Source organism: Mesocricetus auratus, unplaced genomic scaffold, assembly GCF_017639785.1.
Source record: "Mesocricetus auratus isolate SY011 unplaced genomic scaffold, BCM_Maur_2.0 Super-Scaffold_100007, whole genome shotgun sequence".
NCBI lineage: Eukaryota > Metazoa > Chordata > Mammalia > Rodentia > Cricetidae > Mesocricetus > Mesocricetus auratus.
The window spans coordinates 29,063,377-29,076,550 of NW_024429191.1; the positions used below are offsets into that span (position 1 = coordinate 29,063,377).

At 42.3% G+C, this 13,174-nt stretch overlaps 1 pseudogene; it reads left to right on the plus strand.

Annotated features, from left to right (window-relative positions):
- The first annotated feature begins 1,147 nt into the window (after positions 1-1,147).
- LOC101836106 lies at positions 1,148-12,715 on the plus strand (annotated as a pseudogene).
- Positions 12,716-13,174: the final 459 nt, after the last annotated feature.

Genomic DNA, 13,174 nt, shown 5'->3' on the forward strand with positions numbered 1-13,174 from the left:
GTCAAGGGCCATGTCTGGGTCAATGGTCCAACCACAGCTGGGGTCTGTATTAATGTCAATGGCCCTTAGTGCCACCAAGGGCCAAGAGCATGTCAAGGGCCTGGGCGTCATCTAGGGTCAGGTTAGTATCAGAGGGGTGAACCTCTGCCAGGGCCATGTAGATCTGAGTAGCCTGCTGTAACTTATATTCTTTCCTGCCAGCTGGTCCCAGGGCCGTGTCAATCCCAAATAACACACGGAGACTCTATTAGCTACAACGCTGTTGGCCAATGTCCAGGGCTTCTCATTGGCTAGTTCTGTCTTAAGTATTAACCCATGACTACTAATATATATTTCTATAAGGATGACTCTCCACTCTTGACTACATTTCCCAGAATCCTCCTCGACTCCTAGTCCCACCTATCTTGCTTCCCTATTGGCCAACAGTGCTTTATTCATTAGCCAATAAGAGAGACATATACACAGAAGGACTTCCGCTGTCAGCCTGCAGAGCCACCCAGGGCTATGGTATCATCCAGGCCTAGGCTGATGCCAGGGGTCATGTCTGGGTCAGTGGCCCTTTCAGCAGCCTCATGTCAAGGGCTCCTGTTACCACAGAAACCAATAAGGATAGGGCAACACAGAGGTGACTCCATCCCTCACTTGCTGCAGCACTAGGGAGAGCTGGCCCTGCCTGCCCCTCACCAACTGCAGTACTCTGAGAGTGGTTCTGCACCTAGCTCAGGCAGCACAGTAGATCTGACCACATTGATGCGGCGCAAGAGAAAGTACATCGGAGATCTGACTCCACCCTTCAACTGTCATATGGTAGAACGGGGGAGGGAGAGATGACCTCCCTCATCCCTCGCCCGTTGCCACGGATAGGGCTTGTGAGCTGGCCGTGGGGTCATTAGAGTGGGAGGATTGGCACTGCCCCCATCAGCAGCAGTGCTCACAAGAGCAGGCCCTGCACCTTACCTGGGCAGCACACTAGAGCTGACTCTGTAGTCAGGGACGCAGAGGAGCTGGTCCAGGGCCATGAGAGTAGGAGGCATTCCCTCCCTTCACCCCTTGCCACCTGCAGCAGGTGAGAGCGCTGGCCCCAGGGCCACTGAGAGTGGGAGAGTTGGCCCTAACCTCATCAGCTGTAGCACATCAAAGAGAAGACATGAGACCTTGCCGGGGCAGCACACCAGAGCTGATCCTGTTGGCTGTTTCACAGGTGAGCCAGGCCTGAGGGTGTGAGGGCAGTAGAGCTGCCCCTGCTCGAAATATGTATTCCCTGCTTTGCTGGACTCAGGGGCGTAATAATGGAAGAGCTGGCTATGCCTCTCAAGAAAAGCAACAGTCTGGAGAGCTGGCTCTGCGCCTTGCCTGGGCAGTAGAGTAGAGTTGGCCCTGATGGTATGAGTGTGGAGAACCAGACCTAAGGGTATGAGAGCAGAACTGGTCCCAGTCTCCTCCTGTCTGCTACAGTGGGTAAGTTATCTGGGGCAATGCCAGACAGCTCCCCCTGGTGGTGAGATGAGGGAAAGCAGACGAGCTGACCAACCCAGTTATTACCCAGGCCCAGAACCAAGACTACAAGGTAGCCCACCCAACCTCCACATCATCTATGAACTGCTGGAGCATGTGAAGGAGCTGGGCCTGCAGATCCAAAGCTGCAGGATCTCCATGGCACAAGGGAGAAATAGGATATCAAGAGTGTAGGAGAAACCGGAGGCCCCATACCAGACTTAATGATTCATTGCAATGAACACTTGCAAATAAAGATATATGGACTAAAGGTTATACTGTGTGGTATACTGGTCACACTACACCTTCCGCCACAAGATTTTTTAAAATTGTTTTTGTTTGGTTGGAGGGTTTGGTTTGCTTTTGTGGTGTTTTTTTGTTTTGTTTTGTTTTACTTTTAAATTTTGTTTCAGAGGGGATGTTGCAAGAGCAGAGGGCAGAAGGGAGGGGACAGGGAGGTGAACAGGATCAGGATGAATGACTGATTCACAAATAATCAATAAAAAGTTAAAACAAAAGGTAATTCATCTCCTTAGATATATGTAAAAGATTATTTTAGACACAAAGAAATCCTTTTCTAGATTAATTACATACAAGAAATCAGGACTGTAAATTTTAAGTAATTGGTGAAACATTAAATTTTATTGAAAAATGAAAATAATGAACTCCTTACATTGTGTAGAACCATGCTAATTTTTTGGTACATAAACTGGGATATATTGATGAAATTAATTTTGAGTTTGTTGTTAATGAAACCACACAACAGGAAAACATAATTGTGCTGGTTGTGGTGCTTGTTTTGTTTTTGTCAACCTGACACAAGCTACAGTCATCTGGGAAGAGAAAACATCAATTGAAGAATTGGCTCCATCATATTGGCCTGTAGGAAAGACTGTGGGGGCGTTTTCTGGATTGGTGATTGATGTAGGAGGGTCCAGCACTGTGGGCAGTACCCCCGCCCCAGGCAGGTGGTCCTGGGTGAGATAAAAAGCAAACTAAGCAAAACATGGGAAACAGGCTAGTACGTACCATCTTTCCATGGCCTCTGCTTTAGTTCTTGCTTCCAGGTTCCTGCCTTGAATTCCTGTTCTGACTTCCCACAGTGTTGAACTATAACCTGGACATTGTAAGATGAAATAAACTCTTCTTCCTAAGTTGATTTGATCAAAGTGCTTTACTATAGCCATAGGAAGTAACCTAGGACAATAGTGATACGTTATGTCTGTGTGTGAGAAAGATAGAAAACAAACTTCTATAAGTAAACACTCAATTAGGTCAACAATGCATATAAACAAGGCCGTGAAAAAATTTGAGGTGTGGTCAATACAGTACTCTTCAGACGAGACAGGGAATTTGACCTGATTGGTCAAGGACAAGAAATGAAATGAAAGTAAATACAGTATGATGAATCTCAGATAGTAAATTCATAAGGGCAAAAAGTCATTTTAGGGGTATACTAAATACAATTTGATTTGGGAAGCACGTTGGGAATATAGAGAACTGAAGACAGCATTTGACATCTTAGAGAGCCCATCCGTTAGTTATAGTTGCCACACCGGGACTCAAACATCTCCAAGGCCATCCTTGCCAAACAATTTTTCTTTGCTGCTACTAAGGAGTCTTGAACAATTTCCCCAGGGCATGTGGGATGCACTAAGCTAAGAGGAGGTTTGATAACATATCAGATCCTTCCATATCTCACTGGAAAGGGGGACTACAGGCTACATTGTGAAGACGCTGCCATCCCTTAGGTTATGAGCACCAGTGAGAAAACTCTTCCTTGAAACAGGAGTCATAAACAATCATAAAAATAAGCAAGTTCTTCAGAAAAGAGCTCTCATCCAAGGCCAGCATCCTATATGATAACTCAATTCTACCTAGAACATCTCTACTTACAGATAGAACACACATCACCCTTGAAACCAAGAAAATTAAATAAGGTAATGCAACAGTTTTCCTTCCTGGAGCTCTGAGTGAGTAATGACCATGTGAGCTACACCAGCCTCACAATTTAAAACCAGAATAAAAAAATTCCATTATATAATTAACACCAGATTTCACTCTGTTGGTTACCTGGTGGTTGGAGGATAGATAAATGTCAAATTAAAATAAGAGCATTTTACCACCAATCATCTCCATCTAAGACACATTCAGCTATCCATCATTTGACTACCCAAACATGTAAAAAAATTCTCAAAGTTAGAAGATAAAAAATTAGGGGTATAGGCAACAATTACTGAAGTGAAATCAAGGAAGACTTGTTTGAAGATTAGACAGCAAGAAGGAGTTGATCTCAGAGTTGACATTTTGTATCAGGAGTCACTGTTAAAACAATCAACTCAAAGCAGTCATTGTCTTTTTTTATACATATATTTTATTTTTAAATTAAATTAGAAAATTAGAAACAAGGTTGCTTCACATGTCAATTCCAGGTCCCTCTCCCTTTCCCTCCCCTCCTCCCATGCACTCCCACCAACCCCCCCCAATTTCCCCTCATTTCCCCAGGGAGGGTGAGGCCCTCCATGGGGGTGTCCATAGTCTGTCATTTCATCCAGGGCAGGGCCTAGACCCTCCCCCCAAGAGTCCATCTCACATTGTTGGATGGAAGTCCAAAGTCCATTTGTATACCCAGGATAAATACTGATCTACTACCCAAGGCTCAATAGATTACCTAGGCCTCCTCACTGACACCCACCTTCAGGAGGTCTTGATCAGTCCCATGCTGGATTCCCAGGCATCAGTCTGGGATTCAGGAGCTAACCCTTGTCAGGTCAGCTGTTTCTGGGGGTTAAGCCAGCCCAGTCTTAACCGCTTTAGTCATCAGTCCTCCCTCTCTGTCACTGGATTTCTTGAGTTCAGCTCAGTGCTTAGCCGTGGGAGTCTGCCTCTGCTTCCATCAGCCACTGAATGAAGGTTCTGTTTCCCAGACTCTCTGGCCATGGGATTGTAGGTTGGGACTCCTCAGATCTATGTCTAAAATCTATATATGAGGGAGTACATGCCATGTTTCTCTTTTTGTGCCTGGGTTACCTCACTCAGGATGGTCTATTAAACTGTCTGAACTCAATCCTTGGTTATCTGGTATTATACTAGAAAATTTTGTAGTTACATTTGGGGTCTTTAAGATAATGGAGATCACACTAAAAAAACTTCTAGAATTGGAAGAGATGCTGTTTAATTTTTAGTGTGGGAGCAATATGGCCCAAACCAAAAAATAACAGTTTAAATAAAAGTAGATGGTAATGGGAGAGTAGGATAATTGGTGACTAGAATGGCTTGCAAGGAAGTTAACTTCTCAAACAGGAACCAAAGAGCCAAACAGGCAGGCATAACAGGTGGAAGTGAAATCAAATTAAAAGTTAAGAATACAAGGTTGAAAAATACAGGTGTGGAAAGAAATGTATGACTTCAAGTAGTGATGTTGAACATCATTTCTTGAGTTGACTCTCTTGTATTATGAAAATTCCATACAATTAGTTTACAGCAAGTTGCTCATGGTGGCAAAATCCTATAATACCAACTCTTGGGAGGAAAAGGAAGGAGAATATAAGGTCATGATCTGTCTAGACTACACGGTGGGTCCCAATATTTTAAAGGGTAGGCTCACTGTGAAAGATGTTGCATAAACACTCTTTCTGATGGCTGACCATAAATATGTGCACATGTTCAGACATAAACACATATTTTAATATGGATGACTAGTGACTACTATATTTCAGAAAGCAGGAACAGCTCTCAAGGATATAGGATACTGTCACAGCCCAGTTTTTAAGCAATACTTGAATTGCTGTAAGGATTCATGTTCTCCTAAGGAACCATTGAAGAGCTGGTGTAAGGAGTACTTCAGAGTCAATGACCTATGGAAGACTTTCATGTACCAGTCATTATTCTAGGCACTGAAAGTAAAAAACTGAATGAGATAAATCAACATTTGTATCTAATTTCAGACAACATTTGTATCTAATTTCAGACAGGGTGACTATGCTGAATTACATTTTTCCAGAACTGGTTGCATGAAGTAGAGTGAAAGTAAATGAATGATTTTAGTCAGAAAAAAATAAAAATGATAGATCAATGACTCAAAGAGATAACTACCCATAAATATAGCTGGTATCCCTGAAGGATATAGTAGGGAAACACGTAAGGCTGAGGAAATGCACACGGGTTTTATGGAGAAATCCTGGGTGGAAGAATGTGTACAGGTGTGGGAGGTGCACCATATGGAGCATCTGTGGAAAGAATGACTTTCAGGTTCACCTCTAAACCAAAGATGTCACAGCTTTGTGTTGTTGTTGTTTTCTTTTTAATCTAGGCTTGACTTGCATTTCTTAAAATCCATAGTTAAGTCAGCACGGCTGGTTTTTATTTACCTTTTGGTCTTTTTCATTTTCTACTTTTTAAATATGTGACTTAAAAGCTTTCAATTTAACTTAATTTAGTCTCTTCCATTCTGTTCCTGTCAAGCCTAAAATTTGCAGGTAAAGTGAATTTTGCCTTCCTTATGTGGTAGGAGCTTACCCTTAGATATGTGTCAGCCACTTAATGGTCTACAGCATCTTCTTTAGTTATGCTGAGATCCTTTGGGGTTCCAACTCCAGCATCTTTCAGATAGTCAATATAATTGTGTACTGAAAGTATATTAAGCTGTCTACATATCATTATAGACATTATGGATAGGATGGAGACAATTAAAATCCTTGTGCTACTAATTGAGGAGCAAGGTGAAAGCGTTAACTCTTTCCTACTTCAAGAAAACAAGTATTTCTGACATTTTCAAATACCTTCCTGGAGTCATTGTTTCAGCTATGGTACTGGTGATGACTTCCAGGATAGTAGACTCAGTGAAAAGAATACTGTGTTAATTTGCCAGAATTGCTTGTATGGAGCATAGGTGAAGGGTCTATTGGATATTGGCATCTTTTCCTGCTTTTGTATATTCTATTCAGATTTTTAAGTTGTTATAAATGTTCACTTATAAGGGAAAGTAACTTTTATCCACATCCTGCTAATACAGTTTGTTAAAGTGCATTCATAGTTAATTTTCAGAGTTGCTAGAAGATGTGGATTTTAGTGAGATTTGGAAGGAGAATCAAATGTTTCACTCAAGTTATTTAAGAGCTACTACATGCCATAAGTGAAATTAACATTAATTTAATGCCTCCTATATGCTGCAAGAAAAGACATTACTTTTTTATATGTGTTCCTAAGTGTCTAGGAGCATCTCAGCTTGTAGAGGGCAAGGAAGTGTAAAATAATTTAGTGAGTTCATTATAAGCATCATAGACAGGGCTGAGACAGGTAAAAGCCTTGTGCTACTAATTAAGAAGCAGTCTGAAAGCACAGATCGAAACCATAGGGGAAAATTTTGACTTGAGAAGAGAAGTCACTTTTCCCTGAGATGTTCAGAGATGGTTTTATCACTGAGATGAAATTGGGCACTTGTTCCAGGCATGGTGATGCATGGGAAGCCATATACTTATCACAAACTGATATGGACTGCAGAATTATGCAGTGAGAGTTCCGCACATACTCAGGTGTCATCCACTAAAGATGCATATCTCTTGAAGGATAAAACCTCATTTAGCAAGGTGATAAGGAATATTATCACCAGAGATGCACATTTGATGGAGATACCTTATCTGTAAGGTAATAAGGAATATTGTCTTCTAAATGTGTTAGCTGTCACCGTTGCATATTTCTTATGTGAAGAGCTCCTTCCCTCATATTACAGCTTGGGGATTTCTCCCACAGCACTACACTGTGGTAATCATTTACTGGTCACATTTTTCCAAATGCATTGTTATATTGGGTGACTCCCTCCAACAGGGCATGATTCTGGGAAGAAAGTAATCACAGTCAATACCCTTACTCTCTCAACCAGGTCTTTGTATAGACATAGAAGTCTGCCCCCTTGCAGTTACCTTCCTTGGCAGACACTTAGTGTTGGTGTCCAGACAAAGAGACCTCAATTGAGACATCCACAGATTCCCAAGGATAAGAATTACAGCATGTCTAAAGTTGTTGAGCCACAGCTCTCAGAGAGTTAGAGAACAAGAGTGTCCTAGATTCTCTCTGGCAGCAGATAGGACAGTGCTGTCCCAAGTTAACCTCACATTAACCTTAAAGCATGCCTATTCTTTCCTTGCCAGTGTTAACTAAACACCTACGTCTCAAAGCCTATCTCACTCTACCCCCTGCCCTCTGGTCACAATCTCATTCCTGGAACCCTAGACCCTTACGTTGACATGACAATGGCTTTGCCTTTATTGCTCAGCCTAGGAATGTGCTTCCGACCAATGAAAAAGCTGACTCAGTAACTCTTACCTTTTACCTCAAGCCTCTGGTGGAAAAGAGATTTTTGGAGAGAGGGAGAAGCTGGTAGAAGTTAGCAGATCTGTAAAAAGATAAGAATGTAGGAAAAGTAAATATGTAGGAAGAAGGAGGAGAAGGAATAAAACAGGGTTAGAATTGGAGTTATAATTGAGACATAGAATTAGAGCTAAGAAATTATAGACAATTTGGACAAATGAATTACATTGCAGACAAAGGAAAAATCGAGAACAATAAAGAGCACATGTAGAGAAAGAACGTGTTGTGAGAAGATTCTTTTTCTATAGCCCTCAAACTGAGATCCAATACTTATTGTAGTGTTTCTGAACCTTGATTGAAGACTTTTAAGGTAAGACCTTGAAAGCTTCAATAACAAGCCATATTGTTTCCCTACAGAGACAGATCTTCTCAGTCCTTCTGACAGAGGACTGCTGCCATGACTGAGCCTTCTGTGAGTGCTGCATGGTCACATGCTCTTCTGAAAGACACAAATAAACACTGAGGAGGGCAGATTTGTGATCTTAACCTGCTTAATTCTGGATCTTTAGCTGCTTGCAGAATTCTGCCTCATGAACCAAAAAGAGGAACAAATGAGACCAGCACTAAAGCTATCTTTTTGTACGATTTATGTTATCCATATATTTATTTTAGCTTTCTTCTGTGCTGGGTGTTGAATATAGGATCTTACACAAGCTAGACAACTTCTTTATCAGTCATCTACTCTACAAAACCTACATTATATTTTTAACAATATTTTATCAATTCTTTGAGAATTCCATTCACTGTACATTCAGCGTATTCACACCACCCCTCTGCCACCCATAACCACCTTCTCTACAGTCCATCCAATGTTGAGATTTCCTTTTCTTTCCTATTTTTCTTTCCCCCATCCAGTCTAGTTTGTGTTGCTGATCAAGTCTTGAGAGTGAGGCCTGCTCTTGTGTGTGGTCAACCTATCAGGGGTAACATCATTAAATAAAACTGATTCTCCCTCTCCCAACAGCTATCGAAGGCCAACATTACATTTTTTTACACTTTTTTATTATATATTTAAATTAGAAACAAGCTTGCTTCCCATGTCAGTCCCAGCTCCCTCTCCCTCCCCTCCATGCCCACTACCTCTCCCCAGATCCCCCCTCCACAATTCCCACTCCATTCCCCAGGGAGAGTAAGGCCCTCCATGGGGGAATCTCCAGAGTCTGTCATTTTGTTCCAGGAAGGGCCCAGACCTTCCCCAAAGTGTCCAGATTGAGAGAGCATCCCTCATTGTGGGATGGGTCCCCAATGGCCATTTGTGTGCCAGGGATAAATACTGATCTACTACCCAAAAACCCCATAGATTTCCCGAGTCTCCTCACTGACATCCACATTCAGGGGGTCTGTATGAGTCCCATGCTGGCCTTTCAGCCATTAGTCTGGGTTCCAAGATCTCCCCCTTGTTCAGGCCAGCTGTTTCTCTCGGATTCACTAGCCCAGTCTTGACCCCTTTACTCATCACTCCTCCCTCCTTGTCACTAGGTTCCAGGAGTTCAGTTCAGGGTTTAGCTGTGGGTGTCTGCCTCTGCTGTCTGTCTGTCACTGGATGGAGGTTCTAGGATGGTATGTAAGACAGTCATCAAAATCATTATCAGGGAGGGGCATTTAAAGTAGTCTCTCCACTACTGCTTAGTTTGCCAGGTGGTGTCATCCTTGTATATCTATGGAGTTCTCACTAGTGCCAGATCTACCCTCAAACCTAGAATGGCTCCCTCTATTATGGTATCTCCTTTCCTGCTCTCCTCTATTCTTCCCCCAACTCAACTTTCCTGCTCCCCCATGTCCTCCTCTCCCTTCCTCTTCTCTCCCTCTCTTTTTCCTGGCTCCCTTCCCCTCCCCCACCTTGTGATCCCAATCTGCTCAGGAGATCTTGCCTCCTTCTGCCTTCTCTGGGGTACCATGCATATCTCTCTTAGGTTCTTTCCTGTTTCCCTGCCTCTCAGGCAGTGGGATTGTAGACTGGCACTCCTCTGATTCATGTCTAAAATCCATACATGAGTGAGTACATACCATGTTTGGTTTTTTGTGACTGGGTTACCTCACTCAGGATGGTTTCTTCTAGTGCCATCCATTTGCCTGAAAATTTCAAGATTCCATTGTTTTTTCTGCTGAATTCCATTGTGTAAATGTACCACATTTTCTCTATCCACTCTTCAGTTGAGAAGCATCTAGGTTGCTTCCAGGTTCTGGCTATTACAAATAGTGCTACAATAAACATAGTGGAACAGATGTCCTTGTTGTATGAATGTGCATCTTTCGGGCATATGCCTAACAAGGGAATTGCTGGGTCTTGTGGTAAGCTGATTCCCAATTTCCTGAGGAATCTCCATACTGATTTCCATACTGGCTGTAAGAGTTGGCATTCCCACCAGCAGAGGAGGAGTGTTCCCCTTTTTCCACATCCTCTCCAGCATAAACTATCATTGAAGTTTTTATTTTAGCCATTCTGACAGGAGTAAGATGATATCTCAGAGTTATTTTGATTTGCATTTCCCTGATGGCTACAGATGTTGAGCACTTTCTTAAGTGTCTCTCAGCCATTTTAGTCTCTATTTAGTTCTGTAGCCTACCTTTTAATTGGATCCTTTGGTGCTTTGGAGACTTGCTTCTTGAGTTCTTTGTAGATTTTGGAGATCAGCCCTCTGTCAGATGTGGGGTTAGTGAATATCTTTTCCCAATCTGTGGGTTGCCTTTTTGTCTTGTTGACTATGTCCTCTGCCTTGCAGAAGCTTCTCAGTTTCAGGAGGTCCCATTTATTAATTGTCAATCTCAGTGTCTGGGCTACTGGTGTTATGTTCAGGAAGCAGTCTCCTGTACCAATTAGTTCAAGGATACCTCCTACTTTCTCTTATTTTTTTTTTTGGTTTTATGAGACAGTGTTTCTCTGTATTGTTTTGGAGGCTATCGGTCCAGCCTCGCCTCGAACTCACAGAGATCCGCCTGCCTCTGCCTCCCAAGTGCTGGGATTAAAGGCGTGTGCCACCACCGCCCGGCTCCTACTTTCTCTTCTAACAGGTTCAGTGCGACTGGATTCATGTTGAGGTCTTTAATCCATTTGGACTTAAGTTTTGTGCATGGCGATAAACATGGATCTATCCGCAGTCTTCTACATGCCAGCATCCAGTTATGCCGGTACCATTTATTGAAGATACCTTCTTTTTTTATTGTATAATCTTAGCTTCTTTGTCATAAACCAAGTGTTTATATGTGTGTGGGTTAATATCAGGGTTTTCTACTTGATTCCATTGGTCTACCTGTCTATTTTTGTGCCAATACCAAGCTGTTTTCAGGATTATAGTTCTAAAATAGAGCTTGAAGTCAGGGATGGTGATGCCTCCGGACGTTGCCTTATTGAACAGGGTGGTTTTGGCTATCCTGGGTCTTTTGTTTTTCCATATAAAGTTGAGAATTGTTCTTTCAAGGTCTATGAAGAATTGTGTAGGGATTTCAATGGGGATAGCATTGAATCTGTAGATTGCTTTTGGCAAGATTGCCATTTTTACTATGTTGATCCTACCTATCCAAGAGCATGGGAGATTTCTCCATTTTCTTCTTTAATTTCTTTCTTTTTTAATGCTGTTTCCATGTGGCTGCATTTGGATTTGTATCTCAGTGCTGACATGGAAGCAATTTAGAATTTCTACCTTCAGACAAAGAAGCATTGAACCCAAAGACTGAGTTGTCTGGAAAAATCCAGACAGCAAGATTGAGGTTCTAACAAGGGCCACAACACCTTAATACAGAGATTTCTAATGTGAACAACAGAATAGAAAGAAGACTGAACCTACGGATGGAATAGCAAATGAAAAGATGACAAGAATAGTTTTGAGTATTTGTAGAATACTGAGAGCAGTGTTTTAACCCATACTCCTTATAGGAAATCATGAGGTGAGTTTTAGTATTTGTGCAGGTGAAAGGCTGTGGGAAATTTCAATACCACTTCACAAGAGAGTTTCATTTTGGTGGGCATCTCAGATTCGCCTCAACTACAAGTCTTCCTTTTTGTCATTATTTTGATTTTCTACTCCCTATCTGTCTTTGATAAAATAACCATCATCGCTCTTGCAAGACTGGACCTTTGACTGCACACACCCATGTACTTCTTCCTCTCCAATCTCTCCTTCCTGGACCTCTGCTACACCACCAGCACTGTGCCCCAGCTCCTGATCAACCTCCATGGACTTGACAGGACCATCAGCTACGGTGGGTGTGTGGCCCAGCTCTTCATTTTCCTTGTTCTGGCCTCCTAAGAATGTTTGATTTTGGTGGTAATGGCCCTCAACCGCTATGTTTCTGTGTGCCGTCCACTACACTACACCACCATTATGCACCCCCTTCTCTGCAGGGCACTGGCCATCTCCTCCTGGATAGGAGGCCTTATGAACCCTCTTATTCAGACAGGACTTGTGTCCGCCATGAGACTCTGTGGCCATCAAATCAATCACTTCTTCTGTGAAATACCCATATTCCTGAAACTGGCCTGTGAGGACACAAAAGGAAGAGAGGCTAAGATGTTTGTGGTTCTAACTGTAGTCATAGTGTGTCTAGCAGTTCTGATTCTAGTCTCCTATGTTCACATTGCTCGGGCTGTACTAAAAGTCAAGTAATGGCTGGACGCAGAAAGGCTTTTGGGACATGTGGGTCTCACCTCATAGTGGGGTCTCTGTTTTATGGCCCAGGTATTTATACGTATCTTCAACCAGTTCACAGATATTCTGAAAGCAAGGGAAAGTTTGCTGCCCCTTTTTATACTATTGTTTCCCCCATGTTCAATCCCCTGATCTATACCCTGAGAAACAAAGAAGTAAAGGGGGCTCTGTGGAAGGTACTAAGGAGAGTAACAGACTCAGGGTAGGAGGTGAGAAGAAAAGGTTGTAAAATTTCTGTGGTGCTTCTCATATATAGAATCCCATCTTGATCTTTTGTTGGTAGCACAAAACAGTCCAGTAGTTTCAGGACTTTAAGGCCTTCCCTTTGAGTACATTATAAAAGGCTATTTGTTGAGGTGCTTTGTTGGTCAGTATCTATGGTATTCATGCAAAAGAGAGTAAGATTTACTTATATCTCAATTTTCCACACTGGAAAGTAGTAATGAGCCATAGATATTTGGGTCAGTGATGGGGGAAATAATTAAATGTGACATACTTTTTTATCATGTCAGTAACTGCCAACACAGATGACACTGGGCCTAAATATGTAAGTCATTAGTTCACCTATTCTAAGTAATCTGGGCCCTGGTCACACCCTCCTAAGATCTTAAGGCCCGTTTCTAATTTTCCTGACATTCGTGACCCTTCTAGTTTTCTCATGATTT